Below are 27,368 nucleotides of genomic sequence, written 5' to 3'. Positions count from 1 at the left end.
ACATAAAGAGGAGTCATCGCTGCTGCTAAAGTCTGGGTATGGCTTGACATCAAAAGCTCTTAATCCGAGCAACTTGGAACGACAAAACGTCAAACTGGTACTGCAGGTTTTTAATCCGCACGTAGCCGAAGCCCTGGCAGCTCGCAGTGGTAAAGCTGAATTTCAACATGCGGCAGCAACAGCTGATTTCATGAAAGTAATTATTCGCTGGTGGAGTATTGTCAATGTAAAGACACCAAGTAAAGGCTTCCATCACCGTAATGTTTACGAAGAGCCCATGTCACACCATACAGGTGACCCAAAAGTAGCTTTTCTGAGTGCTTTTATTACATGGCTCGACGCGTGGGAATTTTATATGCACGATACCGGGGTACTTACCCAGGAGACACTGAGTGCCCTGAGGCTCTCTGCTCAATCCTTTTTGGAATTGGCAAAGTACTGCATTAATGAGCTTCACTTCAAGTACATCCTACTAGGGAAAGTCCAGACGGATTCCCTCGAGAGTCGTTTCGGACAGTACAGGCAGATGGCTGGTGGGCAGTACCACATATCTGTTCGGCAGCTTTGTGAAACAGAGGGCAGGATTCGCCTTCAAAATGTTCTTCCAAACATGAGCAGTGATGACCTCAGAGGCATAGAAGAGATAAACAGTGTCAGAGATGCGGCAACATCTTTTAATGTTCATGTTAGCGAGGCTGACCTTGATGAGCTCAGAGCACAAATGCCAGTTATTGGTTATGTTGGCGGGTATTGTGCACATGCTGCAATGAAAGTTCTCAAGTGCGAAAGCTGCCGAGGGCACTTGGTCGTTACTGGAAATGAGACCGAAACGGAAGAGGACATCCATTCCTTAATCACACAACTGGACCGAGGTGGCCTCAAATTTCCCTCTGCCCTTGTGATCACAATAGTCATGCACACGGAGGTTGTCGTTACAAAGCTTATGGCACAAAGTACCTCCACACAGTTTCTCCATGGGCCGAACCAAAGGAATGTGTTTCGGCAACTGACACTGGACTCTCTGCCAAAGCTTGAGGACATAGATGCATGTGAAAATGGGCACACCTACGAGCTCCTTGTCACATTGGTTGCAAACTGTGCAGCAAACATAATGCTTAACAACTTGAGCAAGCAAAGGAACGATCTTCTACGCATTGGGAAAGGACAGAATTCAAAAAACAGAAAAGCCCAAATCTTTCAAGCAAAGTAATCTTCCACACGTCGTGTTCTGAATTTATTCGTGTCAAATTGCACTGGGTGTATTTTATTTTGCAGTCCGGACGTGATTTCTTTTCGCACACTTCTGCCTGTTGTAGTGCAATGAGCCTTGTTTTCTGTTTATGCATCTTTTCTAGCCCTCAGTTTAAATGGCAGTACATAGCTTTTAAATCTGTTTTTACGTGTTCTTGGCATTTCAATGTGCTGTGCTCTTTTTCTCATCGAACTGCCCGAGTGCCTGCTGTGGTAGTTGAATGACCCATTTTTGGTACCTTGCAGCTGTGTAAGATTTTCTTCAGCACTTTGTATGCAGATACAGTATTGTGTAATGTGATTTGTGTGTTGGGATTCCTTGGACATGCCTCTACCTGTAGCAGTACAATAAGTTTGTTTTGTTTGTGTCACTTATTCATCCTACTGTAGTCCACAATTTAGTCACCAGTGTGTTTTATGTATTTTGATTTTTTGGCATGTCTTTGAATCTACAATGCAATGTGTTCTGTGTTATGCTATTGAAGTGAAGCCTCCTACTGTGATAAGTGAATAGTATATTTTCCTTGAACCTACAATTTAGATGGGAGTATGCTTTTGATGTTCTGTCTTTTGGGCATTCTTTTGGCGCTACAATGTGTTATGTTTTGTTTTCTCTCATTCAACTGAGACCCATACAACGCCTACTTAGACAAGGGAATAGAAAGAAATGAATCTCTGATTTGATGTACTGTGTGTGCATCTTATTGGTGCAATAACTTGTTTTCTCCGCCAGTCATTCATGCTTTTGTGCTGCGCAGTGTATATGGTAATATGTTGTGTCTGCTGTACTTTTGGCATATTTTCAGCATTACAGTGCAATATCTTTTGCTGTCTGTCATGTATTTGAGCCGCGAACAGTGTGCACGTGGATAAATATGTATACCTGTATACAGACGGCGTCCGGCTGTGATAAATAAATACATTATTAAATTCGTGATAGTTATTATTTGTCGTTACCCTGATCAATCGTGAGGACTTCGCGGTCGAGGAACCTCGTCTGAGGCAGAAGTTGCCGTGAATTGCGCGCGCGGCAAGCGCTCGCGGCTGGCGCGGCCGTCCGCCACGGTCGGCCGGCGCGATGTGACGTCGACGACGTCACATCACGTGACGCGCAGGCCTGAAAAGCTGTCTAGGAGGTGCTGATCAAGGTCGTGCCGTCGGAAACTGCAGGCGATACGTGGAGAAAAACGATGTATTGGGGGAACTACAGAATAGGTTCAGGCCAGGCCGACGCTTAGAGGATAATACGTTTGTACTAACTCAGTGCATAGAGATTTCAGTAGCTCAGAAAAGGCCTTTATGGATAGCATTTCTAGATATTAAAGGAGCTTATGACAACGTAGACAGGGAATTGTTGTGGGATATTCTTCAGCATGAAGGCATAGATTACGATTTTGTGGAGCTGCTAAGGGAGATATATAGAGACAACCAAGTACAAGTGGTATGGAAAGGTCGAAAAGGAAATGAAATGGTGGGAATTTACCAAGGATTGAAGCAAGGGTGCCCTAGATCTGTCGCCATTGTTGTTCACGCTTTACGTCAAGGGTATAGAAAGACGACTGAAAAACAGCGAATTAGGTTTTGATTTATCCTACATGCGTAATGGACAAATGGTGCAACAGAAGGTCCCTGGACTGATGTACGCAGACGACATTGTGCTACTAGCGGACAATAAAAAAGATTTTCAGATACTTGCGAATATCTGTGGGAATGCAGCGACAAATCTAGGCCTTCAGTTTAGCACAGAGAAATCAGGAATTATGATCTTTATTGAAGAGACGAGTAACTTCGTGGTGTCAATTCAATAGCAAGTAATACCCATAGTGAAGCAATCTAAGTACCTCAGCGTACGCATAAACGAAGGAAAGAATTACTCAAGCAACCACCAAGATAATTTGAAAATAAAGGGGAAGCGAAATGCAGCAATAATGAAACACAGAGCAATGTGGGGCCACAATAAGTATGAGGTGGTGGAATCTGGAAAGGAGTAATGGTGCCAGCGCTAACATTCGCAAATGCCATTCTATGCTTAAAATCGGATATCTTGTCGGCTTTGGAAGTTAATCAAAGATCAGTAGGCCGGTTGGCTTGGGGAGCCCACAGTAATACCACAAATGAGGCAGTGCAGGATGACATGGGTTGGGCCTCTTTTGAAGTCAGAGAAGCACAAAGCAAAATTAGTTTTGAAGAAAGGCTCAGGAACATGGATGAAAATAAATGGGCGGCTAAAGTGCACAAGTATCTCTACATGAAAAGCGTGGACACAGAATGAAGGAAGAGGTCAAGGAAGTTGGCAACCAAGTACAGGATAATCGAAACTGTAAATAGACAACCAGGAGTCATCAGAAAGAAAGAAAGATAAATAGAGACTGTGAATTGGATGCAAAGAATGGAAACAAAAAGAACAATGGAGATTTACAAGAATGAGAAGAAAGAAATTAGAAGGGAAAATCTGTACGATAACACAAAGGGCAGTGCCTTGCTATTTGAGGCTCGAGCCGGTTGCCTAAGGACCAAAACATACCGGAACAAATATTCGGAACTAGATGAGGCATGTGTTTGCTGCAGTAAAGATCCAGAGACCACTCAGCACATCCTAATGGAATGCCACGGGATCCACCCAGCGAGAACCGTAGGTAACGTGGAACTCCCAGAAGCGCTTGGGATTAAAGTGGAAGGAAACATAAACAGATCAGCCGTAGAGATCAGCAAGAGACGATTAGAGTACTGGTGGAAAAAAATCGGGGAAAAGATAGATACGACCTGATCTCTTAAAATCGCACGTAGCGGTACAAGGTAAATTTTTGAAAAAGACAAATAATGAGAGGTATACAAAAATGTGGATAAAGAACATGTATAGTATACCTGATTAAGTCAAGCAGGCTAGGTGACTATTTGTCGCCGCCCCGTTTCAAAGGGGATGCCAATAAATCATCATCATCATCGTGCCACGGCGCCACCCGCTCTTCATAGATCGCCGTGTTATCACAAGGGGGCTGCTGCGCTTTTTGTATTTATAAAGCCGTAGGAGCAGCAAATTTCTCATGTAGGAAGGTGATTTCTGGTTTAGGGTTTCTTTTGACTATAATAAGGCTTATTTACTGATTGCTGCGTGCGTTTGAGCTTACGTACCAGCTAGCTCTGTTTCGGGTGTCGAACCTCCGGTGGTTCAATTCAGGAAAAGGAAGCACTTCATTTGTTTTCTAAGACAGTCCAGCTCATTGCAACGTAGGATTTTTAAAGTATACTTATTCGGTGACCTACTACTAATAGAGAATAAGAATGCCTAATTTATATGGACCCGTGAAACTGACTATGTATAGGATGTGTTTTTTTGAGACAATGCTGATTTATGTTTTTAAAAAGTAATAAATGACGCGAACGTGGCGTTTTCGTAGACGAGTTCAAAGGCGAGGCGGGTATTGCCGCTAATAACGTGAGCTTCAGAACACTAATCAAGAAAAACTTATTGATTACATTTTTTATTCGTGCCTTGGGGACCGTTGTCTAAATGGCAAATTAGCTAGAGGCAGTGACATTTTCATCCGCACCTATTTTTAAAAGACCTGGAGAATCGCACCTAATTCAAGATATTCAAGAAGTGTGCGGCGAAGTTCGAATGACAGCATGCCGCGGCAAATCCTAACCCGACACACAACCGCACATGCTTGCCAGGGAAAGCGTATGTGACGCATTAGTAGCTGCCGCGACTACAGCCGAAACTTTCGGTTTGCTACTTTTTCGTGCTTGTCGTCATGGCGTATCGGAACGATATGACCCCGAGGTCGCGTTTTCTGCGCTCCAGCGGATTGCCTGAAATTACCGTTGAAATTCGATGATAAATATCTCGAATTAAATGCGACTTTCAAGCTAAAAAAACAAAGGTGCGTTAAAATGTTAGTGCCTTCATACTCGCCAGAGCAAAACTGTATAAAAAAGGTAATTAATATATTTTTGTTAATTCGTCTTTTGAACCTCACGTTATTAGCGGCAATGTATTTCCGCCGCGCCTGGGAACTCATCTGCAAAACTGAGATTGTCTTAAAAAAACACCCAGTATATGACATTAATTCTCTTCGAAGATGCTCGTATATGTGCTTCGCATGTTCATCATCATACGCTTGACAAACTCACCATTGTATCGCATGCCGTGATGCGACTTAGGTCGTGCTACAAAGACACAATTGTAGCTCTTGACAGCGAGCTGCTCTTTCACGGTAAAATATTACCTTTTGCTTCACTTGCCAGAATTTTTCTATATGGAATTATTCCTATCGATTGTTCACATTCCGCATACTTTCCTGCGCTTTCGCTTTTGCGATAGCAATTGTGTGGACACTGCAGGCGAATCTCCACCGTCGCCGTGATGTTCCGTATATAAAGTCCAAGTGCGATAACATGGCGGCCGCACGCCGTATTACGTAGGTGCGAGCGAAAGCTTGCGAGGGTGAGCCGAAAAGGATGGTGGCTTGATTGGTACATGAGAAATGTTTGGTAAATGCAGAAAGCACGTACAATGTTCCCCGTACATTGTACGTGTTTTCATAAGATATAACAAACATTTTTCAGCGAGAACCATATCTGTATTGACCCTTTTCGCGGAGCAGTTTGTTTTAGAGAAACGAGATGGCGCTCACGGCGGCGCGCCATACCTCTCCTCAGCGACCGCGCACGAATACGAAACCATTACTGTTTCTACCTTGCTTCTGTGCGATCAGCTGTCGGAAATGCAACTGAGTTTTCGCTAACACACTGTGATCCAATCATGCTAGATTGAATCATGTAGATTAGAGACGTGTGCTGTAGTTGGCTGCAAAAATAGTGACTGGCATGTTAAGGAATAGAATGAATCTGTGTGGCCAAGTTCGCGGACCGCTGCTGCAACTGTCCGAACGTGTTACCGGCACTTCGTTATGTACGGCTTTCCTCGAGGATACAGAAATTTGCTCATCCGCCTGCCTTGTATCGCTAACCTTCAAAGAAAGGGCTTCATCCCCAGAACGTCGGCAAGAGTGAGTACCACTCGTTAAACAATGACAAAGGGAGTAGCGCGCTTTCTGTCATAGTAAGTTTCGCGCACGTTATCTATACACATCTGTACCAAATGGCAGGAAAGCTTACGCCCACTATATCGCCGACGTATCAAGAATAAGTGAATAGGCGCACACTTGAATATATGCGCACTGTATACGCACAATAAATGGCGGGCTACACCTATGGCGCACGAATGGTCGAACTGAATGTTTCGTGACGGTCCACAAGAGTAAGCGAGTTACTAGCTGTAATGTATATTTGCTACAAGGTATTACAATGTACAAGACATCTACGTTTCAAGCCTTGTGCGCAGCAAGAACAAATCTATCGGAACTGAGCACACCCGCAAGCGATTAGGCAGAAAATAATCAGATAGTGGCCGCACCGAGGAACTTCACTGAGTCAGAAACTGACAAGCTACTGCTTCAAAATAATTGCCGAATAAAGAACAAAGAGCAAAACACACTAATCCTGACTGAATTAATAATCGGAAAGCTTGGATAGCTTGGAATACATATTTAACCTCACTTTTATAACAAGCACCATATACGCTGCTTGCGCCGTTTGGACATAGCTTAATCAGCTCCGAAAGCGCTTTTGCATGTTCTCTGAAGCTGTGATCAAAGCTTCGTGTCGTCCTCCTAGTCAGCGTCTACGATATCTCCGAAACAGACGTTTTCTAAGCCGCTCCGGCATCATACACTTCCATTGCAAACAGGAAGGCAACGGAGGCAGTTGAGGCAAGCAATGGACGCGTCACCACGTGATAAAACATGGCAGCGCCCACGGGATCGCCGCGAAAAGGGTGAATAGTAGTGCTTCTTTGATGCAGGCTTTAATTAAACTGAGTCCACCATAACAAGGTGGAGCTGTTAATTAAGGCAACTTTCTTGATCAATTGGACTATACATCCTCACAAGTTGTATGACCTGTTTTGTCTTCCGTCTTCATCACAGCATTGCGAACACTATCATTCTCTTTAAATCTGCAGCAGCAGCAGCAGCCTGTACTTTTGCACACCGCAGGTGGCAAATAAATCATTTCATCTTCACAGTAGGCATAATCTAATGATTCCACTGGCCCAAGTAGCATTTTCTACCACGCGACTGAATATAGATCGAAATTGCAGTACAGATGAACCTTCACTGGTGGTTTGCGGCCGTTTTGCACCATCATTTTGCAATCCATCCGCGCTCGCGGCTTTGAAACTACAGCGTTGGGCGCACTGTTCTGATACAGAAGCTTTGCGGTGGACACCAGATCCTTCGAAGCAACGTTACTAGAATAAAGTCAGTTTCGCAGCTCCTTATCTCCGCCAGCGGAGGAGGGTGGTCCGAACGGCGGTCGCGAGAACTTGCGGCGCTGCAGTCAAGTCTTGCGCTAGTCTCGGCGCGTCGTCTGCTACGGCAGCATACAGTGGCGGTTCGCGGCGGCTTTCTTGCAGTGTTGTTTTAATCCTTCCAGTCGACGTTCTTGCATCACATTTGTGCACTGCTTAAGTGGATAACCATAAGGTCGTCTGTATGCATTGACGCGCATGCGTTGCTCATTGGTTGGGTAAGAATCGACGCTCGGCCTTTATTTGAGTTGTCTACAGAGCGTTTAACTTGCACGTACGGGAGTTCCTAAGCGAATGAGCATTGTCAGCGTAGTTTTTAAAACTACTGCTACAATTTTAGCCAGTGCCGTCTTCCCTAGACCAAGAACGACTCAACAAGTTTGTAAAGGCAGTGCCTTTATACGTGCAAACAAGTTGACTTACAGGACATATAAAAACTTTCTGGAAAAACAGTACTCATGTTTTCTATATTCAAAAAAAGACGTTCTAGAAAAACAGTCCTGATGCTTTATACTATTTACAACACAAGTTTTCGCGGAGGCTAACAATCAAGAGCAGAGTGTAAAATTTTACAGCAACTTCACCTTCTTTCTGGCATTTTTCACCTTTTCAGAGAGCTGTAGTTCCTGATTGATTTTCTTGCCAAAAAAGAACATTCTCATCACAATGTAAAACTTAACTGCTCTAGCCATCACGTCCTGATCATGAGCAGCACAGCCCAAAAAAGGCAGTGGCAACCACTCCAACTTTTCAAGCACAATCCAAAATACGTCACCAACTATGGGGTTTTCGTCAAAGGCCTCTTGGGCAGCTTTCTCGATAGCCTTTACTGTAAAAAAAGGCTGCGTGAGGGATGACGTAGGCAGCCTTGTTTGAAAGACCTCATCTGAGTGAGTGCACTTTCCTGTGGTTTGGGCGCGGCTGCGTACTCCTCAGGGGTACTGGTGAGGGATGCCAGGCAGTCTTTGCACGTTGTCACTTTTTCCATTTTTCTGTGAACGTACCCACACAGGCAGTATACTACCATGTCCTGAACACTGCAGTTGGACGAGTCTTGCGTATTATTCTCGTCAGGAAAAGAAATGATACACTGAAGCTTTGCTGCTGCATTTGCCTTCAAGCCCAGGCTGTCCTGGAATGAAACTAGGACGGAGTCGCATGGACCAGTGCAGTTGCCCTTGATAGCAGTCTTCAGGGGCGTGTACAGTGACAGAAGTCTGTATATCTGGCTGAACTGGGTGATGCTGGGGTGATCTTCGTCCCCTTTGAAGCAGCGGACGATGCCAAAAAACCACTGCAAAAGAAAGGTTACCAAAATAAATCGGTAAAGTAATAAACATCACTCATGCCGCTGGTAATAATGAGTGCATTTTTCATAAGTGGATGAAGTACCAGTGTCAGGTAGCACTAATCACCTCAAGGGGATCTTGGTTGAGCTTTGCTGTCAGCACATACAGTGTACCTCCTGCTGCAAGAAGCTCTTCAATGATGTCCAGCACAGACAGCAGTGTTACACGCAGGGATTCTATCGTCTGTCGTGAGGCAAAGAGGATCATGTTTTTCTGACGGTGGTTTCGCTCCGTCTCGTTCAATATGTTCAGGAAGTCCTTGATGACCTGTAATATGACAATTGTGTGATTTAGAAACGTGAAAGCAAAGTGACTGTGATCTTGATAACACGGAGAAAATCTAACAATGCATATCGCTTGCCTGGATCTTTGGAGATCCTCTTCTGATGCCTTCTTGTGGGTGTTTCGCATTCAGTGCGTCGAACAGGTCGTTCATAATCTTTGTGAACGCTTCTGTGCCAGAACAGTCCTGAAACTCTACGACACCAGCCTCACGGTAAATCTTCAAACCAATTGCAGTGCTTCGGCTGAAGAGCTGCAAACGCAATTACACGTTCCAAGTTAACTATTTTCAGCGGCTTTGCAGGTCACAATTATCAAAAATATGTCGCATGAGCTGCATACATGGGTGGCGAGCCGAACATTCATTTTTTGTAGGTTGCTCGGTTGGGTGTGGGCCTCGGTTAGCTTCGGCACGACTTTCAAGTGTTTTGTTTTTTCCGTTTCAAAGAGCACCTTGTAATGGCTGAAGTTTATGCGATGTTCTCCGGCCTAAAAAACAATAATGGGAGTACATAATTAAAGACGTGCCTAGGTACGTCTATAAGTACACACCTGACCGTATACTCATGCTTCAGCAGGTGGTTCCTGATGTACTTTATTGCATGGGGCGCATCACATCATGGGTACAGATGAAGTGCAAGTGCTGTCCTTCAGGAAGGCACGGCTGCTGAATTTTGTGCCTGGTGTTTGAAATTGAACCACTCACTCCAAACTGCTGCCACATGGACTTGTTATTACCGACACCGTCGCTCACCACGGCAATAACTGTCGCACCATACTTGTGCAGCTGCACGACGGCTTCGAGCACCAGCTCAGCCAACACACGGCCAGGTGCGGCACCCTTTGTGGCAAAACTGGCAATAGGCTGTACCCATCCTTCGAACATGGGCACGAACATAAACACCAACGCACGGTCGACTAACTGGCCTGTGCCCTCCTTCACGACCCCACCGTAATCAACAAAACCGTCTACATTGTACGTAGATTTGTTGAATTCGTAAGACTGCCTGAGCTTGATTTCATCAACAACAAGCGTCCCCAAGGCTGTATTTGGGGGCTGCTTGCTCATTTGCCGTTGTATGGTTTCCAGGCAGACGACTTGAAACCCATATTTACATGGAATTCCCTTCAGTATTTGCGTCAGCCGGCTCATGGTTGGCAGTGGTAGCATGATCAGGTCTATGAGCAGCTTGTAGGCCCGTGGGCTGGCGATTCGTACAAGCAAGCAGTTAAGCAACCATTCTGCGTTGTACCGCATACCGCACGGCGCTTTTGCTTTGATTTTGCGGAATGCAGTTTCAACCGCAAGCTTTTGCAGAGGTTAAAGACAGTCAAGCTGCTTGTTCAGGCACTCCTCCGAGGTAGTTTCTATCTTTCCTTTCAGGTCCATGATTTCTTTCTTCTGCTTCTCGCGAGCTGCTATGGCCCTAAGCAACATTCTTCTAAGATTCTTCACCTTAAGCTCCTTAACGGTTGCCTTCGCTGGTCTCTGCAGTCGCATCTTTCTACGGTGCCTTAAACAATTCGGACAGATCGGTCGTGATGTGAGAACCAAGCAGTTCTTTGCGCGTATTCTATAGCTAGACGAGTCATCAGTGTTGACTCCTTCACACACCTTCAGTTCTTCAACTTCACCGAGCAGACGTTCCATGCCCGCAGCACTTCTTACACTGTACGAAAGCGTTTGCGTTGCGTGCTGTAGCCGTTCACTAGGCAGTTAAACTGCTCGTCAACTACAATTGTTTTTTGCACAAGCAAGTTCACGAGCCGGCGAGTGTAAAATATTCCGCACCTCTTGTTCGTTACTTCGTCGTAAAAGCTCTCAAAAATCCACTGCCTTGAAGGCAGTGCGACAATTGACAATTGATCTATTGTCAATGTGATGCCAGGGCAACTCTGAGTCCAGGCAGCGTTGGTAATCGCCTGCGTTTCGTCTTGCTCTTCTATTTCTGGCGACTCCTCCGCCGAAGAGCTGGGCACTGGGCTCTCGCGGAACGCCGTGCGTTTTTTGGGCGATTTGCGGGTTGATCCCGAACATTTTGGCTTAGAAATGTGGGGTGGAAGTGCTGGGAACAAGCGCGGAATGGCACCGGGCGCGAGCTCCCACTTTCCTCGTGGGATTAAAACTTCTTGTCCAGCAACAACATGACGGTAGTGCTTTACAATGTCGTCATTCTCAAAATGAACGTCACAGACTTTGCATTTCGCAGTAAGCTTTCGATCTTTGCGATGTAAAGCTTGCTCCTACCTTTTGAATTCCGTCGGGTCTTTTGGTGGCCCGAAGAAGTGGCGTGGAGTTGTCGTTGCGGTAGCCGCTCCTGCACCCTGGCGCAAAGCAAGTCGGCATACTGCACCGTAGATGAACCTCTTGCTCCTCGCTACGCTTCGTACGTGACGCACGTGTCTTCGTACAAGGCACTTCGAATGGCCAAAAACAGTCCCAGAATTGACGAGCGAACAAAGCGTACCATCTCCGCAACCAACGTGCTCGCACGCCGCCGGCGCCGTTCACAACAACGCCGGTCGCGGGAGCCAGCGGCGGGATCAAGACTTGACTACAACGCCACTAGTTCTCGCAACCGCCACGCGGACCGCCTCTCCGGCGGAGCTTTGAAACTGAGTTTATTCTAGTAACGTTGCTTCGAAGTACTCCCATTCGGCGCTCTGAACGGCTGCGCACAACAAGGAGGCCACCGAATGGGTGCGCCTGTGCCACTTTGATGGAAGAACTTTCGCACAGATATATACCTTGCCTCTTTTAATTTTCTAATTGAAGTTCAATGTATGTAGGATATTTATGGAATATCGTAGGTATCGCATCGATTCAAGACGCGATTTATTGCGACGAAGATCGTTGAAAACGCCGTTCACGATCATAGTGAACGCGCGTTCGATGAAACGGCTTTTTAAATACTTTTAACAGACCACAGCAGTTAGCGTCAGCGTTTTGTCGTTTCTTTTTATTCTTCGTTCCCATTCTGTGAGCCTTGCATCAGATGGTGCAGTGAACAAGAATACGAGCCCTTCGCTCGAGCAGTAACTACTCCAGCACAACCACGCAAAGCAAGTCCTCTCTTCACTGTCGCTGTGGTTTCAACATTCTTTAACCGCCGTCACATAGTTCTTCTACTAACAGGCACGGAAGCTGAACAGCCACACACTCAGTCGAAGCTTTTATAACGTAAGAACAAACACGCAACACCGTAATGACACTGAAAACGCAAACACAGAAATCGATGCAACCACTGCGAAACAGCTCCAGACAAGCAGACGACACGCGGGGTCTGCACCCACCTAAAGCCCCTATATATAAAAAATCACAGCATATCCATGAAGTGAATGAACATGAGTGGGCGAAGCACCGGGGGATCATTCGGGTAAACCACAGCTACGGACGAGAGATAAGGAGAGCGCGCGTCGGGAACGAGAGAGAAAATTACACCATCTTCCCGTAGGGGAACCCTGAGTAGTATGCGAAGCAGCCATGGGGTCGACTCAAGCTAGTTTTATCAGCTGCATAAACTTGGACATGCAGCAGCACCAGCAACGCGCAGAACCCTTATAAAAATGACTATTGAAATGTTGTTGGCATATTGTTGAGGAATTGTTGACACAATATGCTTTCAATAATGTCTCAATAGTTATTGAACGTACACAACAATACCTCAACAATAAAGTTGTTGAGCGCTTCACAACAGTAAAGTCATTGACTAATTGTTGTTGACATATTGTTGAATAATATTGAGTACTATTGAGGATTTTTGAGCAATATTGACATTAAATATATATCTGAAACACACACATGTAGACGTGTATGTGTTTTACACATATATATTGTTTTATTGTTCACTTAATCACCACTAAATATATAGAGTGTCACATAACTTGAACCAAATGCCTATCTCTCGAGTCGTAACTGGGGGAGCTTGTGGCAAGACGACGCTGCCGCAGGCGTTCCGCTTCGTTTGCCCTAAATTCAGGGTCGGCGGCTCTTCGCTGCCGTTTCGCCTGGGCTTCGGAAGCCGTCACGCTAGAATCAGCATGCTAGAATCGGACGACAAGCTTCGCTTACTAGAATCGGACGACAAGCTTTGCTTACGTAAGATATGCCTTTGCTTACGTAAGATGCTTACGGCGACAAGCTTTGCTTTCAGATATATATTCAATGTCAATATTGCTCAACACTTCTCAATAATACTCAACATTGTTCAACAATATGTCAACAACAATTAGTCAATGACTTTACTGTTGTGAAGCGCTCAACAACATTATTGTTGAGGTATTGTTGTGTACGTTCAATACTATTGAGGCATTATTGAAAGGATATTGTGTCAACAATTCCTCAACAATATGCCAACAACATATCAATAGTCAGTACTCCATTTTCTCGACAGAGGAAGGGCTGTTAACTTTGTCTCTTGGGTCCCACGTATGACAAGGGCAGTTCAAGGAAGCGTTACAGGTCCCCGTGCCCACAGGGGATATGTGCCATTGAGCTTGGACCCTTTCTGCACTGCCTCCAGGATCGGCCCACATGAAACGGGTGCCATTGATCTTGGACCCTTTCTGCACTGCCTCCAGGATCGGCCCACTTTTTCTGCCCCTGTATCTATCTGCCTTTTTTTTTATTTCGAAAGCTTGCCCTTAGGCATAATCTGCCTTTTGAACGTCGCTATTGGAAATGACAAAACTTCAGCATAATAGAAGTTACAGCTTGAGTAATATTGTCAAGAAACATTGGGAAGAACTTGCAAGCAATATTTTTTTTGTAATTTGTTTGGAGAGTAACTAGCATGTGTAGTAAAGGGTTGGTGCCAGAGACCGCCTTTTTTCAAGTTTGACTGGTTGCTCGGATGATCTCGTTTTGTTCTCGCAACTTGTCATAGTGGTTTTTGATGTGTGGCAAAGCCAGTGTCAAGCAGACACCATTTACTATTTTGTTTGCTCATATGTTTTGTTTATATCAAGTACAATGCATTGTATGTACGGTACGCTATAGTGCTCTCTACGTCCATGCCACAGTTGTACTCGTGCCTACGGGTGACAAAATTTCATTTTCAACTTGCCGGCATGTTCTCGTTTTGATTGCCCGGATAACAGCTTTGGCTTTTGGCTCAAGGTCACTTGAAGATCGCCGACAACGGGAGCTAAAAGCATTTCATGCTTAAAAGAGTAGGCAACCTTAGGTGTTTCTTTTTGGCACTCGCATCCCGGCGTTGGTGTTCTGTGCTTTGGTAAGCAGTAATAAGTGATTTCTGATCAATTATAATTATTCCAGACACTTCAGTAACTCAACTTGAACTAAGCTTATGCTTTGATATCATGTCTATAAAGAAACCTATGGATTTTGCGCTGTACTACTTTGTTTCTTTTTTTCCTGATTTATTTTTAATCTGGTCTCAGCTAATTAGTTATAATTATCCCAGACACTTCAGCAAGTCAGCTTGCAACAAAACTTATGCTTTGATATCTTATCTATATTGAAAGTCATGAATTCTGAAATGAACCATTTTTTTTCTATTTTTCTGATTTACTTGGATTGTATCCCCGGTCGTCTCAGCTAATTAATTCTAATTATTCCAGACACTTCAGTAACTCAACTTATAGCTAAACTTATGCTCCGATATCATATCTATAATGAAATTCCTGACTTTTGTACTGTACTATTTTTTTCGATTTATTTTCACCTCTTGATCATCTCAGGAGGTGAACCGGAAGTACTGTCCAAAGAACAAATGGCACTCGACGCTCCTGCCACTAAAAACTCCCGATACAGCTTTCTATTGCTCAATACGTGCAACATAAAATAGATTTTTTTCTTTTTTTTTTTCGAGCGTGAAAGAAGCCCGCGAATACACGCAAAATTGCCGCACAACTAGCCGCTCGAGGCACTATGCGTGTATCCGCGGGCTTCTTTCACGCTCGGAAAAACACTTTTATGTACCACGTATTGGGCAACAGAAAGCTGTATCGGGAGTTTTTCCTGTTGCTCTATAATTTTCTGATTGACACTTTTCAGCTAAATATAATATCTGAAAAGCTAATCATTTATTATTATTCGATTAATAATTATTAATTTTAATGATTATCTAATTATTTACCTAATGAAAAAAATGAGTATCTGTAAGCGACGGCAAACAACATTACCTTGGTTCTGTCCAGCTACGTGGCATTTGCATATATTTAAGTGTCGGTGCAAGAAAGTTGGGACACCCTGTATATACTGGGTGTTCAAAATTATAGGCTTTACGAAAATTTTTAAAAATCGCTTGTAGCAGGTAGCATAATTCTTATCACTTAGCTTGGTTATTCGAAGAAACGGACATTAGTAACACAAGAAATTGAAACTAATATTCTAATAATTAACAAAAATGACTAATGAACTTCTTAGTTAATTATTTTACGACACATATTGCAATATATGAATTGTAGCCGGTGAGTTTGCAAGACGCATCCACCTAAAATGAATTGCCAGTATAACACCAGTTTCGAGATATTATTGCCCAAAGTGTGGGACGAAATACAAGGGCGTTTCAGTTACCTTTGCGCTTCAATGTATAAAACAGCATTTTGCTAACAAATTCAGCGCATTTTTACGGCGAGTTTGATGGCGCCTATCTCCAAACTGGTGTCATTCTGGAAATTCATTCCAAGTGGATACGCCTGACAAGCTCACCGGCTCAAATTCGTAAATCGCAATATGTGTCGTAAAGTAATAAAAAAATAAGTTAATTAGTGATTTCTTGTTAATTAGTTGAATGTGTGTTTCGATTGCTCGTGCTACTAATGTCCGCCTCATCGAGTAACCCAGCTCAATGATAAGAATTATGCTACCTGCCACAGGCGAGTTCTAAAAATTCCGTAACACTTAAAAATGACCACCCTGTATGTGTATATATATAGACACAAAATTGTAGCACAAGACAAACGTACCAACAAGCAGTGACGAATGACCGATGATTGGGCACCTCCTGGATTCCCATCGACTTCTATTGTAAGTGGCCAGTGCCCTGTCTGTGTCAGAAAACGGCATTGCCTCCATGTTAAATATGGGCAAGATGGTGGGAAAAGTAGTATGTAAGCATAATAAATAAATATCTTTTTTAAAGAGTGCGTTTTGTTTAATTGTTAGCCCTTAGCGCACAATAAAATGAAACAAATTTGGGTGATCTCTGCGACGTGGTGTCCATATTTTACATGAAAGCCTAGGTCTATTCTGTAACACGTAGAGACGGGGTGCTGGCCAGTGTGCTGGGAAACTGCTTGGCCACCACGCACAATCTACGCTGTTATACTTTGCCGGTAGCAAATCGTAGCGCAGAAGCACAGGTACAAATGTTTAATCAATGGGACGGCATGCTGTCTACCGTTCGTCATGATGTCAAACTAACAAGCACGAACAGCGACAATTGTGTACGTTGCTGGTCCGTAGTTCATTTCGCGCCGGTTGCTTCACGTATTAAAATAAATATTTCTTTTTAATACAAACGATTAAAACTGCGCGCGCACACAGGGCGCGACATTTGCGACGTTTGAATTTTGCACTATTTCCCGCGCGCTCCGTACGTGACCGGCCGGCGCACTGCGTTACCGCGATAAAGAAAATAGTTCCTCAAGGAAGCTAAGCAGAAAATTTTCACACTCTTGCAAACCACAGAAATTGTTAAGAAATACCATTATATTACAAGATTTGTTAATAAATATGGCAATTCGTATCTATGAAAGCGTGGATTTGTATGCGCGTTTTTGTGTGAATGCGCGCTTCCGCTGTTGACTCTTTGGCGGATTCCGGAACTTTGTGCGTGCGGCGTATGTGTGCGGGTTGCGTGATGAGCTTGCTGCGTTTTCTGTGCCCTTTGCCTCGCTGTGACATCTTTGGTATATTACAACTTATTGCTCGGTCTTAATGGGCTACACGTTGCCTCGAAGATCACCATGATCGCCTCCGACTCAGCCACATCGAAGGTGAGTGGGTGTTTCGAATTCCACTTGCTCGTTCATTGCGCCGCTATCAGCAAAAGTGCGTACAGAGCCCGTGCGTGTCTTCCACGCGCCTCTGTGCTCGTTTTCATTACTAGTACTATCCTTCCGTTGCGAGAATTGGTTGTGCAGCACTAGATTTGTGATATTGAGCATGGAGTTTTGTCCTGATTTAACTTCACAGCGCGCTTGCGGCGACGTAAAGCAGCTATGTGGAGCCAGCTAAAACAGGGCATGTTGTGTCACGGCCGGGCTCGACTGGCGCGCGCGATCGCTTCTTGCGAACGCGCGCGCCAGTCGAGCCCGGCCGTGGTTGTGCGCGCCACGATTTTTGGTACGGTGTTCCAACACCGATTGAAATTAGCCTTATTAATGAGCGCTCGTGCTCTGCCGTTTTGATGGGCAGCTATGTGGAGCCAGCTAAAACAGGGCATGTTGTGCGCGCCACGATGTTTGGTACGGTGTTCCAGCACCGATTGAAATTAGCCTTATTAATGAGCGCTCGTGCTTTGCCGTTTTCGTGAAAACAATGCGACGTGAAATAATCCGAACTGTACTGTAATCAAGTATATATCGTTCACGCAACGCCGTCCATTGACGTGCATCTACGACATGGCGTGTCGGGATCGTCGAAAATATGCGCGGGGCGTTTTGCCGTTCTAATGTATTCTGCTGCGCTGTTCGCTTCAGGATCGAGTGCCCAGAGTCCGCTGACACGCCGTGCGGTAGACACGCGCCGTGGCGTGATAATAATAAAGAATTGCAATGGCGTATATGTGATTCTATGTGATAGGTGAGATTAAAAAGGACTGATGCCAGTGAATGCTGTGAAATCATCAGGTTATGTGTGGTTTGCTTTCCGGCGGTACGCGCGCGGTGATCTTTTCTTTTTTAACCATTATTCTCCTTCGACGCCATCGAGTACTTCGCGCTAACGCCTTCGCGTAGGCGCTCTATATTCACGGAAAAGGCAGATTCTGTGGGATGCTATGTTCTGCTTTAGTAGGATGAAACATTCAAAATAATGTCATCGTGTGAAGTTTCAGCCTTTGGCCCTTCAGTAACTGATTGATATAACTAAGTTCGAAAATCAGTAAAGGAACGAGATGCTTGGGCATATTAGCCGTGTCGTCCCACTGTGCTCCCAGAGGCATGTAAGCGTTATCGACAAATGTCAAAAATTAGCGAGGCTTTTTATGAGATAGAAGCAGACAGCTATGTCAATAAGTTATTTTTGCTTTGAATTCACACACTAAAGAGGAGAGAGAGTTAAAGGGGAGCGTATCTTGTGATCTAAATGACGCTTTGCCATAAGCTTGGAACGATGGTTTGTTGGTGGAGCAGTTCTGTGGAATACTTAAAGAGTAAGCAAACTGCAGTAGCAGCAGTTAGACGGGGAGTAAAAAATGCAACACTGGTTTCATATGAACGAGCTACCTTTAAGATGTGGCCGCAACAGTTCATGCAGTAGATGAGCAAAAATAATTTTAAAATTTAGGAGAGAAATTAAAAATAAATTATTTGCCCACCTCACACTGCCAGTGGCAAGAGCAGCCATGCTTTAATGTTTTCAATCAGTCATTTATATCCATCCATTTATGTCGGCTTAATCGTCCATGTAGATGTTTTGATTGCTGCTTTTGAGTTATCGTGGCATCACATTTTAATACTGACATCTGTTTTCAGAATCAAAATGAGCCTGGAGACGCCACAGCCGGAATGCGAATGGTGAATTCTTTGGCCATTCATCGTCTAGCGTCACCATGATCAAATGCACTGTTGCCAGGAGAATGTATTGCCGGGAGGTATTCTCCTTAAGGTTATGTAAAAATGGTAGCATTAAGTGTCTCCTTTGCGATTTTGCATAACCTTTGATTTGCGAGTCGATTCATTTATTTGATGAGGTGGGCAGTTGGCACACCCTGTCTTTGTGTCTTATGTACACATTCAGCTGAGTAGGTCTGGGACACAGCAAGCGAATCTGATGTGTAGTGGTAATCGCATTAACGTCGACAGTTATCTTCCTGTTTGAGCTGCTTGCTACTGCTGCTTGCCAACACAAGCAGCAGTTGCCCACGATGGCGTGAAAGAGGTTCATTGAAGAATGGCACATACTATGAGTCACATACCCAGAGATCCAAGCAGGTCCATCAGATGGTTATTAACCCACTTCCCGTCTACATAGCAGCCCTACCCATTAGGCCATTGACCACCAAGTGACACAAATTGGCTGGAAAATAGTTAGACACCCGAAAGTATGTGAAGTATCCTAAAAATGCTACTTGCATTAAAGTTTTCAATGCTTTGGTTTACTTACTATTTTATTTTGTACTGGGTGAATCCTTGTTTTTCTGAAGCACATGGCATCCTAACAGCATAACAAGCTATGACATTAGTTTTAGTTGTTTTTATTAGTGACATTAGTTGATATTTTAGGTCTGAAGCAGACAGTATTTCTGTGATTTATTCGGAGTGTGGCTGTTGTGTAAATAATCCTTAAACTACCTCACTAATATTATTTACCTAAACTTGCCGTTTCACATAGGTTGGAGAAGTGCTCATTCAGATGATCCTGGCACAGCTTGCCATGGTGGACCAGGCAAGTTTGCAAGGGCCTTGATTCACCATGTGTTCACAGAGAACCTCATGGGCCACTCACTTCTCGCAAACACCACCAATAGGCAAAAAGAGGCTCTTGGCCTTATCAGGGTCAACGCTGTTATAGGCAAGTACTGTACATCCTTTTACCCATTGCATTTTTGCCTTCACATTTTGTACTTGGAATTACCAGCCTGCTATTAGCACAACAAATGACTTTCAAGTAGCCTGTGTCTGCAACTACGTGCTACAATAGCCTACTATTTGGAATGAATGTTCATTTGATCTCAAGTCTCTAACGCCTCCATACTAAAGTGCTAAATTTTAAAAGCAGCCTTAACTGCCAGAAGTGATTGGTGGCTCCAACTGACAAAGTTAGGTGTATTTGCACATTAGTTGCACTACTTGACTGTCATTGCAATGAACAGTTGGAATGAAGCAACTACCAATCTGTAGTACCAATCTGTGAAGCTTGCTACCAATCTGGTGCTATAGCGGGTGTGCTTAAGTAGCCTGAAAGTGTTCTTATAATATAGAAATTGTGGAGAAGCTATGCTCAAGTGCAGTTACTGCTCAACTCGAGGGACAGCACTTCCACCAAATTTCAGCAATCAATATGGCCCTCCAGATTCTGTAACGCAAAACATAGTGGTTTCACCTATTTCAACAGACCACATTGAATTAAAGTTGCTCCTGTCTTGAAGGAGGTCCATGTGGTGGCAGACAGTAGCCTTTAAGCAGAGGGAGCTTAAGTTATGGGGCATAATTGTTTGGTTGTTTCGATCAAAGCAACAATAGGAACAGTTGCCAAATTCGTTGTCAACATTGCTATGTTTAGCAATGTCCATTCATTCTAGGCACTCAACCAATTAAGATCCAATTTATCACATTGTATTCTAGAATGTGGAAAAAACAAAGGTATTTATTTGACTTTTCCTCACGTTCCCATAAAATGATCAGTACTCAATAGGCCCTTGGCAGCTACTATATAAAGCTTCTTACAGAACATGAGGCATGTCCACAGCTCCCACTCTGAAATTGTTGGAAATGTCTCCTGCTTTCTTACTTCAAGGACGCACTTGCCTGTTTTCAGCGTTATTATACACCAGTGCTCAAGTACTATGGGTTTAGATTTATCAAAGATTGAATGAGCTTTGTAGGTGTTCATGTTTAACCCTTTGAGGATCACATATTTTCCGGCAAACGTCCGCCAATTTAAGCGTTATATTTTTATTCTGGATTGTTCTTCAGTGACCTTTCCAGAAAAAAATGGGTAAATAATTTTTTAGGTCACAAAGTGACAAAGGTTTCTTAGTGTCCGCTGTTTTACACCATGTTTATTGTAGCATGCAGGGAAAACTAGCATAATCACATTTTTTAAATGTAATGACACTCACAAAACATTAAACTAGGTGAATACTCCCAAACTACTGCAGTGATGGGCACCATAGAATAAAGAGAAAGATCAGTTTTGGAAGAAGCCGAGGGGCAACAGCACAATCAGGATTTTTGTAGAAGTCGCAGAAGGTTACAGAATCTGTAATGTGATGCTTGGGGACACTTCGTTCTTAAAAGGTATGCTTATTTATATGTTCTTTCGCTGCCTCATATTTATGGTCGTGACCAGACGATTTGTTTCCACCACCCTACATGCATGGCAGTGACCCTCAAAGGATTAGCAGAGCCAGTCCACTTGCATATTTCTCTTGTAAGACTGAGCATTTCTTCGTATTTCTTCTTCGCATTTATTTGTGTTAGTGTAACCAGGTCGGCGTGCAACTGCAGTAAATCCTCGTTATAAGCAGTATTTTGTTTTCAGTAGAGAGGCATAAGAATGGTCATCACGATGCGAGAAGTGCACTCCAGTAGCATATGAGCTTGTAAAACAAATTCAGATATACCACACTCAATTCTGGCCACATAACCATATTTGGAGCAACTCCTGCAAGGAAAAGTTCAATAAAGTGCTGCACATTTTGATTATGATTGTTGAGAGAACTAATTTTAGTTGCCAGTAGTCTACCTTTAAGTTTTTTCACCAACAGTATCAAGTCTTTTTTCCACCATTTTGTTACTAAGCAAGCAACGTTCAAATTTTCACAACAAGGATATTCATGAAGTTATTCTGCCACAGTGGGCTTTTCCTGTTTGCCTTCTGCATATTGTACTAAGTGGAGCCCTCCGGTGCCACTCCACTTTGAAAGCTGGTCATTCTCTAGAATTGAACTCGTGAAAACTTTGAATAAACAAAACAAATGAAACAGTTTCATTATAACAGGCCGTACTGTATGTCGCACTTTTGCATGTGGAACATTGATCTTAAACCTCATGCTGTTCTTCCTTTTTTTACAGGCTTTACCTGTCACAAGTTTCCTGGGACAAACATGGCGTACATTAAGAACACTCTGGCCTCACTTCTCGCAAGGGACCTGAAGTGTCCAGAAGAGCTCAAGTCTGTGGACAGTTCAAGTGTTGTGCACTTGCAGCCCTCAACATTTTTTTTTGTTATTATGATGTTTCTAGTCACCTGAAAAGCCCAGGTTGGATGGTTCAGACAAAAGTACTGTGTTGTAATTAATAATTAATTGCAAAAGTGTTGCGCTTTGTATTTTAGTACATTTTTACGTAAATCTTTAATATATTTCTACAAAAGCTAGTGTTTCTTGACTATTTTATTTCATAGGTATCTCGGGTCATTTCATACCAAGACTGTTCCATGACGGCACACCATTTCAAGTTTGTTTGATGAAGTAAAAGTAGGCCCAGTGAGAAATTTTACAGAAAATTAGGTTTCAGACGTACACCGGAAAGTGGAATCTGTGCTATTGTGAGAGTGGTTCTGTTTAAGGAAAACTACATATTAACATTTGTTTGTAGTAATGGTTTATTTTGCTATTTCAAAACAGTAAGAATTAAGTGTTAAAGTTTCCTTAAATTCAGAGTGCAACAACAGTTCTCGGGCAAGGCAGCGATGTGCTTTCTTTCATGTATGCATGAAATCTGATTTCTTACAAATTCTTTCATTCTAACTTGTTTTGCGGCACTCAAAAATTAAAAAAAATTTTCTCATGCCAGTTCCATTTAAGTCTTCCAGCAGGTAACTAATGGCCACTGTGTATCAGATAAAAATCTTAAGTAGTCAAAGTGAATAAATCGCTTGGTATGTAATGACCTGCCCAGGAACCTAGTAATCATGGCAGAAAATGCAACTGGATCGTGCAACAAGCAATGCAGCACAATAAACTGCTCCCATGGCACAAGTTATTGTAATTACCATGTCGTTTCAGAGGTAGATAACGTTTAGTAAAATGGGCACACCATTTAACCAATAAATAAGAGTCTCAGTGGGCTCATGCAGATTGTGCCATGATTATTAAGTTACTGGCTACCAAGTAGAGAAATCAAGTACATTTTAAATGGTATTTACTGTAATGCTAGTATAATATTTATTTTCTATTTATTTAAATTTTGAGAAATGTTTTACTTTAGGGCCACGCTAACTTTACATCTCTCAGTATTCAATTTCGTTATTGTATCAAGCTGCTGGCAGTTTGTAGATTGCGTTAGGAATTTTTTGATCTCAACGCACACATGGCTGTACAGTTAACAAATGTTTGGCTTCAATAAACAATTCAGCTAGAAAAAATGCTTTTTGTCCACATCAATTTTGAGCTGTTGATTTTGTGAAGGAGTATTGATTTTGTGTGTTAAGCCAATTTGAAAACTGGCTTAATGGTTCTGCTAGCAGCTCTATAACCTGTTTTATAACAGGTTATATCTAAAAGTGGTTTTGATCCCTGGGTGACCCAGGTCTTCAATACAGAAGTGCCTGAGTTTGCCCCTGTCCTCTAGTATGCAAGGACCACGTCAATATGGATGGCATCAATGGTAATGCCATGAGACTCAACGTAGCTCAGCGGTATTTATAGAAAACTCTAGTGCAGTTTTCAACACTATTCACCAAACAGCATATTTCAGTGGGCTCTCAAGTGATTTCAATAGTGACGTTCAGCACTGCTCCAATAATATTTAAATGGTGTTGCATTATTGACTAACATTGCACGTTGGGCTTGTTGGTATAATATAATGGAGGCAAAAGGCATAGTGCATCAGAAACAGGACACAAGAGGAAGAACTCAGACAACACACACGTTTGGTGCTTAACGTGTGTGTTGTCTGTGTTCTTCTTCTTGTGTCCTGTTTCTGATATGTAGCACCTTTTGCCTCCATCAAGCAATATTGACGTTTAACGCTCATCCAATAATACTTCAATGTGGTTTCAATATTGATGTTCAACAATGCTTCAATAATATCTCAATGGGGTTTCAATATTGATATTCAATACTGATCCAATAATATTTCAATGGGGTTTTAATATTGACATTCAACACAGTTCCAACATTATGTCAATGGGGTTTCAATATTGGCATTCAACATATTTCAACAATGTCTCAACAGGTTTTCAATACTGACATTCAACACATCTTCAACAGTTCTTCAATGGGCTTTCAATATTGGAATTCAACATGGTGTCAACAATCCATCAATGACTTCTCAAATTGAAACGACCCAATTATGTTTCAACAAAATGTCGCGGGCCAATTTTCAACACCTGTCAACAATTTCTTCAATAATGTTTCAACAAAGCCTCAATGTGCTTTCAATGCCATTTGTTGACATTGACCAATGACTTTTCAACAACTTTTCAACAATTTTTTTGTAAGGGAACTGTTGTCGACGCCGTCGGCGTTTTGCCCGCGTTCGCACCGAACGCGCGCAAAGCGGAACCGGAACCGGAACCGTAACGCCATCTAGTTACGGTGGCTACAGGTGGCTACATACTACATTGGAGGAAGGACAGACCCACGCCCTAAGGAGCTTCGCCCCTAAATGTAGCGTCACGCTTTGAAGAATGCCGCCGCCTCCTCGAACTCCCTGTTCGAGGCCGACGCCGCGTCGGTATTGGCCCAATGGCATCACGTGGACCGTCGAGCCCCCGGGCGCTGGCTGCGTTTGTTTACGATTACGCGGAGAAACGCTGCCGGCGCTCGGAGCCAACGGACGCATCCGCATCGAGCTCCGTGATTTTCCGACTTTCTCGCCGTAAATGTTCTTCTAGGTAAATGCTTTTTCCACGAGTGGGTGCGCGAAGTGTTTCCGAACCCGTGGATACCAATTTCACGTGCTTTCTGACGGCCATTCTCAAGTGAGAGTTTCTTTTTCCCTCGACCACATTTTCTCGCCCGACGGTTGGGCCCAGCGCAGTTGCGCGCCTAGGCTCAGCGCGGCCGCGCGTTCTCTCGCGGCCGCCCGCCTTTCCTGCCGCAACCGGCCGCCCACCGACATGAAGTGCGTAGTAGAAGGAAACACGATCTCGACCGACGAATGGGAGGACGACTCTTGGCAGCCGCCGCCCGGTTTTCGTGCCCAGGAGAAGCGAAGGCTCGAGCTTCGCCAAGCCACGCCGGACCCGAAGGACGCCGAGCAAACGCGGCCACCTCGCAACGATCCGAAGCCACGACCGCCGCCCCAGCGACGACGCGGCCCCTTACCCAGGATGCCGGCCGACGCCATCCACATCGTGGGACGGCCCAAAGCCCCAATCGACCTCACCAAGCTGCCGCCCTGGCAACTATACGAAGCCCTACTCAAGGCAGCGTCGCTACCGGACCAGCCGCCGGCGTCCCGCGACCAAGTAAGGGTCCACCCTACCAACAATACATTCACTCTAAGCGTGCAAGACTCAGCTGGAGCAAAGACGTACCTCCAAGTTACGTCCCTAAAATTCGGGGACCAGGCCATCGAAATTCACATTTACGCCCCGCCGCCAGACGATGCGTTTCGTGGGATCATGTTCCACGCATTCGACAATTTTTCTGATGAAGAAATCCTGCAAGACCTACAGGAGAGCAACCCGAATATGCCCGTGGTGGGCGGCCGCCGTATGGGACGGACCAGTCACATACTCGTCACGATGCTCGGGGATCATCTACCCCGATGGATATTTTACCACGGCGTGCACATACGCCTCTACCCTTTCTATCGGAAGGTGGAAGCCTGCTTCAATTGTCGCAGGGTGGGCCACCGAACCGACGTGTGCCCTCATCCCAGACGCAACCGCTGTTCCCGTTGCGGCGAAGACCACCCGCCGGCCCCGCAAGACGCCCAGCCGACATTCCAGGCCCGCTGCATTGTTTGCAACGGCGGACACACCACAAACAGTTCCAACTGTAAATATCGCTTCGTGAAGAAGCCAACGCCATCTGGTCCAAACTTAAACCGGTCTAAATCGCCTCGACGACTGTCGATCCTACGAACCGGCCGCTCGCCGTCCCGTGATCAGTCTTTCCCGCCTCTCGGCCAACCACCGCAGCAAGAACGGGCCAGTCGCTCGAGATCCCGCACCGGCAACAGATCTCCGTCCCGCTCGAGGTCCCGCTCGAGGACCCCGTCAACCAGCCGCTACTTCTTGGCCTCGTCCTCCCGGGGCGCTTCGACATCGGTCGACTGTTCTTTGGATTCGACCAAGGGCTCGTCGCAGTCGTCGTCCGGCCCCACGAAGGTTGCCTGGGCCCAAGGACCCCCGTCCGCGCTGAAGTCGTCGTCACAGTACCCGTCGCAAGACACACAGGTGAGGGAGCTGGTCAGAGAGAATACCTCTCTTAAGGCCCGATTGTCCTCGCAGCAGTCCCAAATCTCAACACTCCTATCCCAAATAGGAAACCTCACTCAGCACATACAGTCGCTCGACTCCAAATTGAATAGGGCCCTCACCCAACCGCCCGTAACAACCACCGTCCCACAGCAGCAGCAGCCGCAAGCCGCCGCTGCGGGAAAGCGTAAAGCCACCACTTCAACTGAGTCGCTTCAAATAGACGCATCCATTACAGGGGCAGTCACGAAAGCCGTAGCTGAGGCATTTCAAGCCAGCGACGCAAAGCTCGATTCCCGCTTTAACGCCTTGGATGCGAAATTCGAGACCCGTCTCAATACCATGCAACAAGCCATAGATGCCCGCTTCGCAAATCTAGAGCAGGCAATCGGCAACACGCACGCTTCGTACAACACTCTGAAGCAACACACAGAAAATGCGCTCGCTAGAGTTCATAAGCATCTCGGACGCCACCGCTCCTCATCGCGCAGTCGCCCCTCCACGCCGCAAGGGGCCACTCCCATGAATTAATCATGGCTCGTACAAATCTGATCGTATGGCAGTGGAACTGCAGGGGGTACCGCAAAAAACGGAGCCATCTGCAGCAACTCATAAAGAAATTACAAAACGGTCCGCAGGCAAACACTGAATCAATTCCGGACGTCATCGCGTTGCAAGAAACGTCCGCCCCAGCCACCCTTCCTAGCTACGCGGCCTACCAGCAGCTCGACCCGCACGGCTCCCCTTGCACTTCCACGCTTGTACACAACAACCTCACGGCCACACAGCACGATATAGAATACACAGACATCCCACACACACTCGTCGAAATCCTACCACGAAAACGCATGGACCGGTCGCTATTCGTTCTGAACGTTTATTG

At 44.7% G+C, this 27,368-nt stretch overlaps 1 protein-coding gene and 1 long non-coding RNA gene across 6 annotated transcripts in view; both read left to right on the top strand.

Moving 5' to 3' along the window:
• LOC119449227 (putative phosphoenolpyruvate synthase) overlaps nucleotides 1-27,368 on the top strand; it is a 614,437-nt gene that overhangs the window by 22,962 nt on the left and 564,107 nt on the right. The gene's annotated exons all lie outside the window — the stretch shown is intronic.
• Nucleotides 17,066-19,906, top strand: LOC125944935 (uncharacterized). Its single transcript, XR_007466626.1, has 3 exons — nucleotides 17,066-17,220; nucleotides 18,922-18,963; nucleotides 19,781-19,906. It is a non-coding gene; the product is annotated as an uncharacterized LOC125944935 (long non-coding RNA).

This window comes from Dermacentor silvarum, chromosome 4 (genome assembly GCF_013339745.2).
Source record: "Dermacentor silvarum isolate Dsil-2018 chromosome 4, BIME_Dsil_1.4, whole genome shotgun sequence".
NCBI lineage: Eukaryota > Metazoa > Arthropoda > Arachnida > Ixodida > Ixodidae > Dermacentor > Dermacentor silvarum.
Note: the sequence above shows the minus strand (reverse complement) of the source record. Positions and strands in the feature narration are given on the sequence as shown.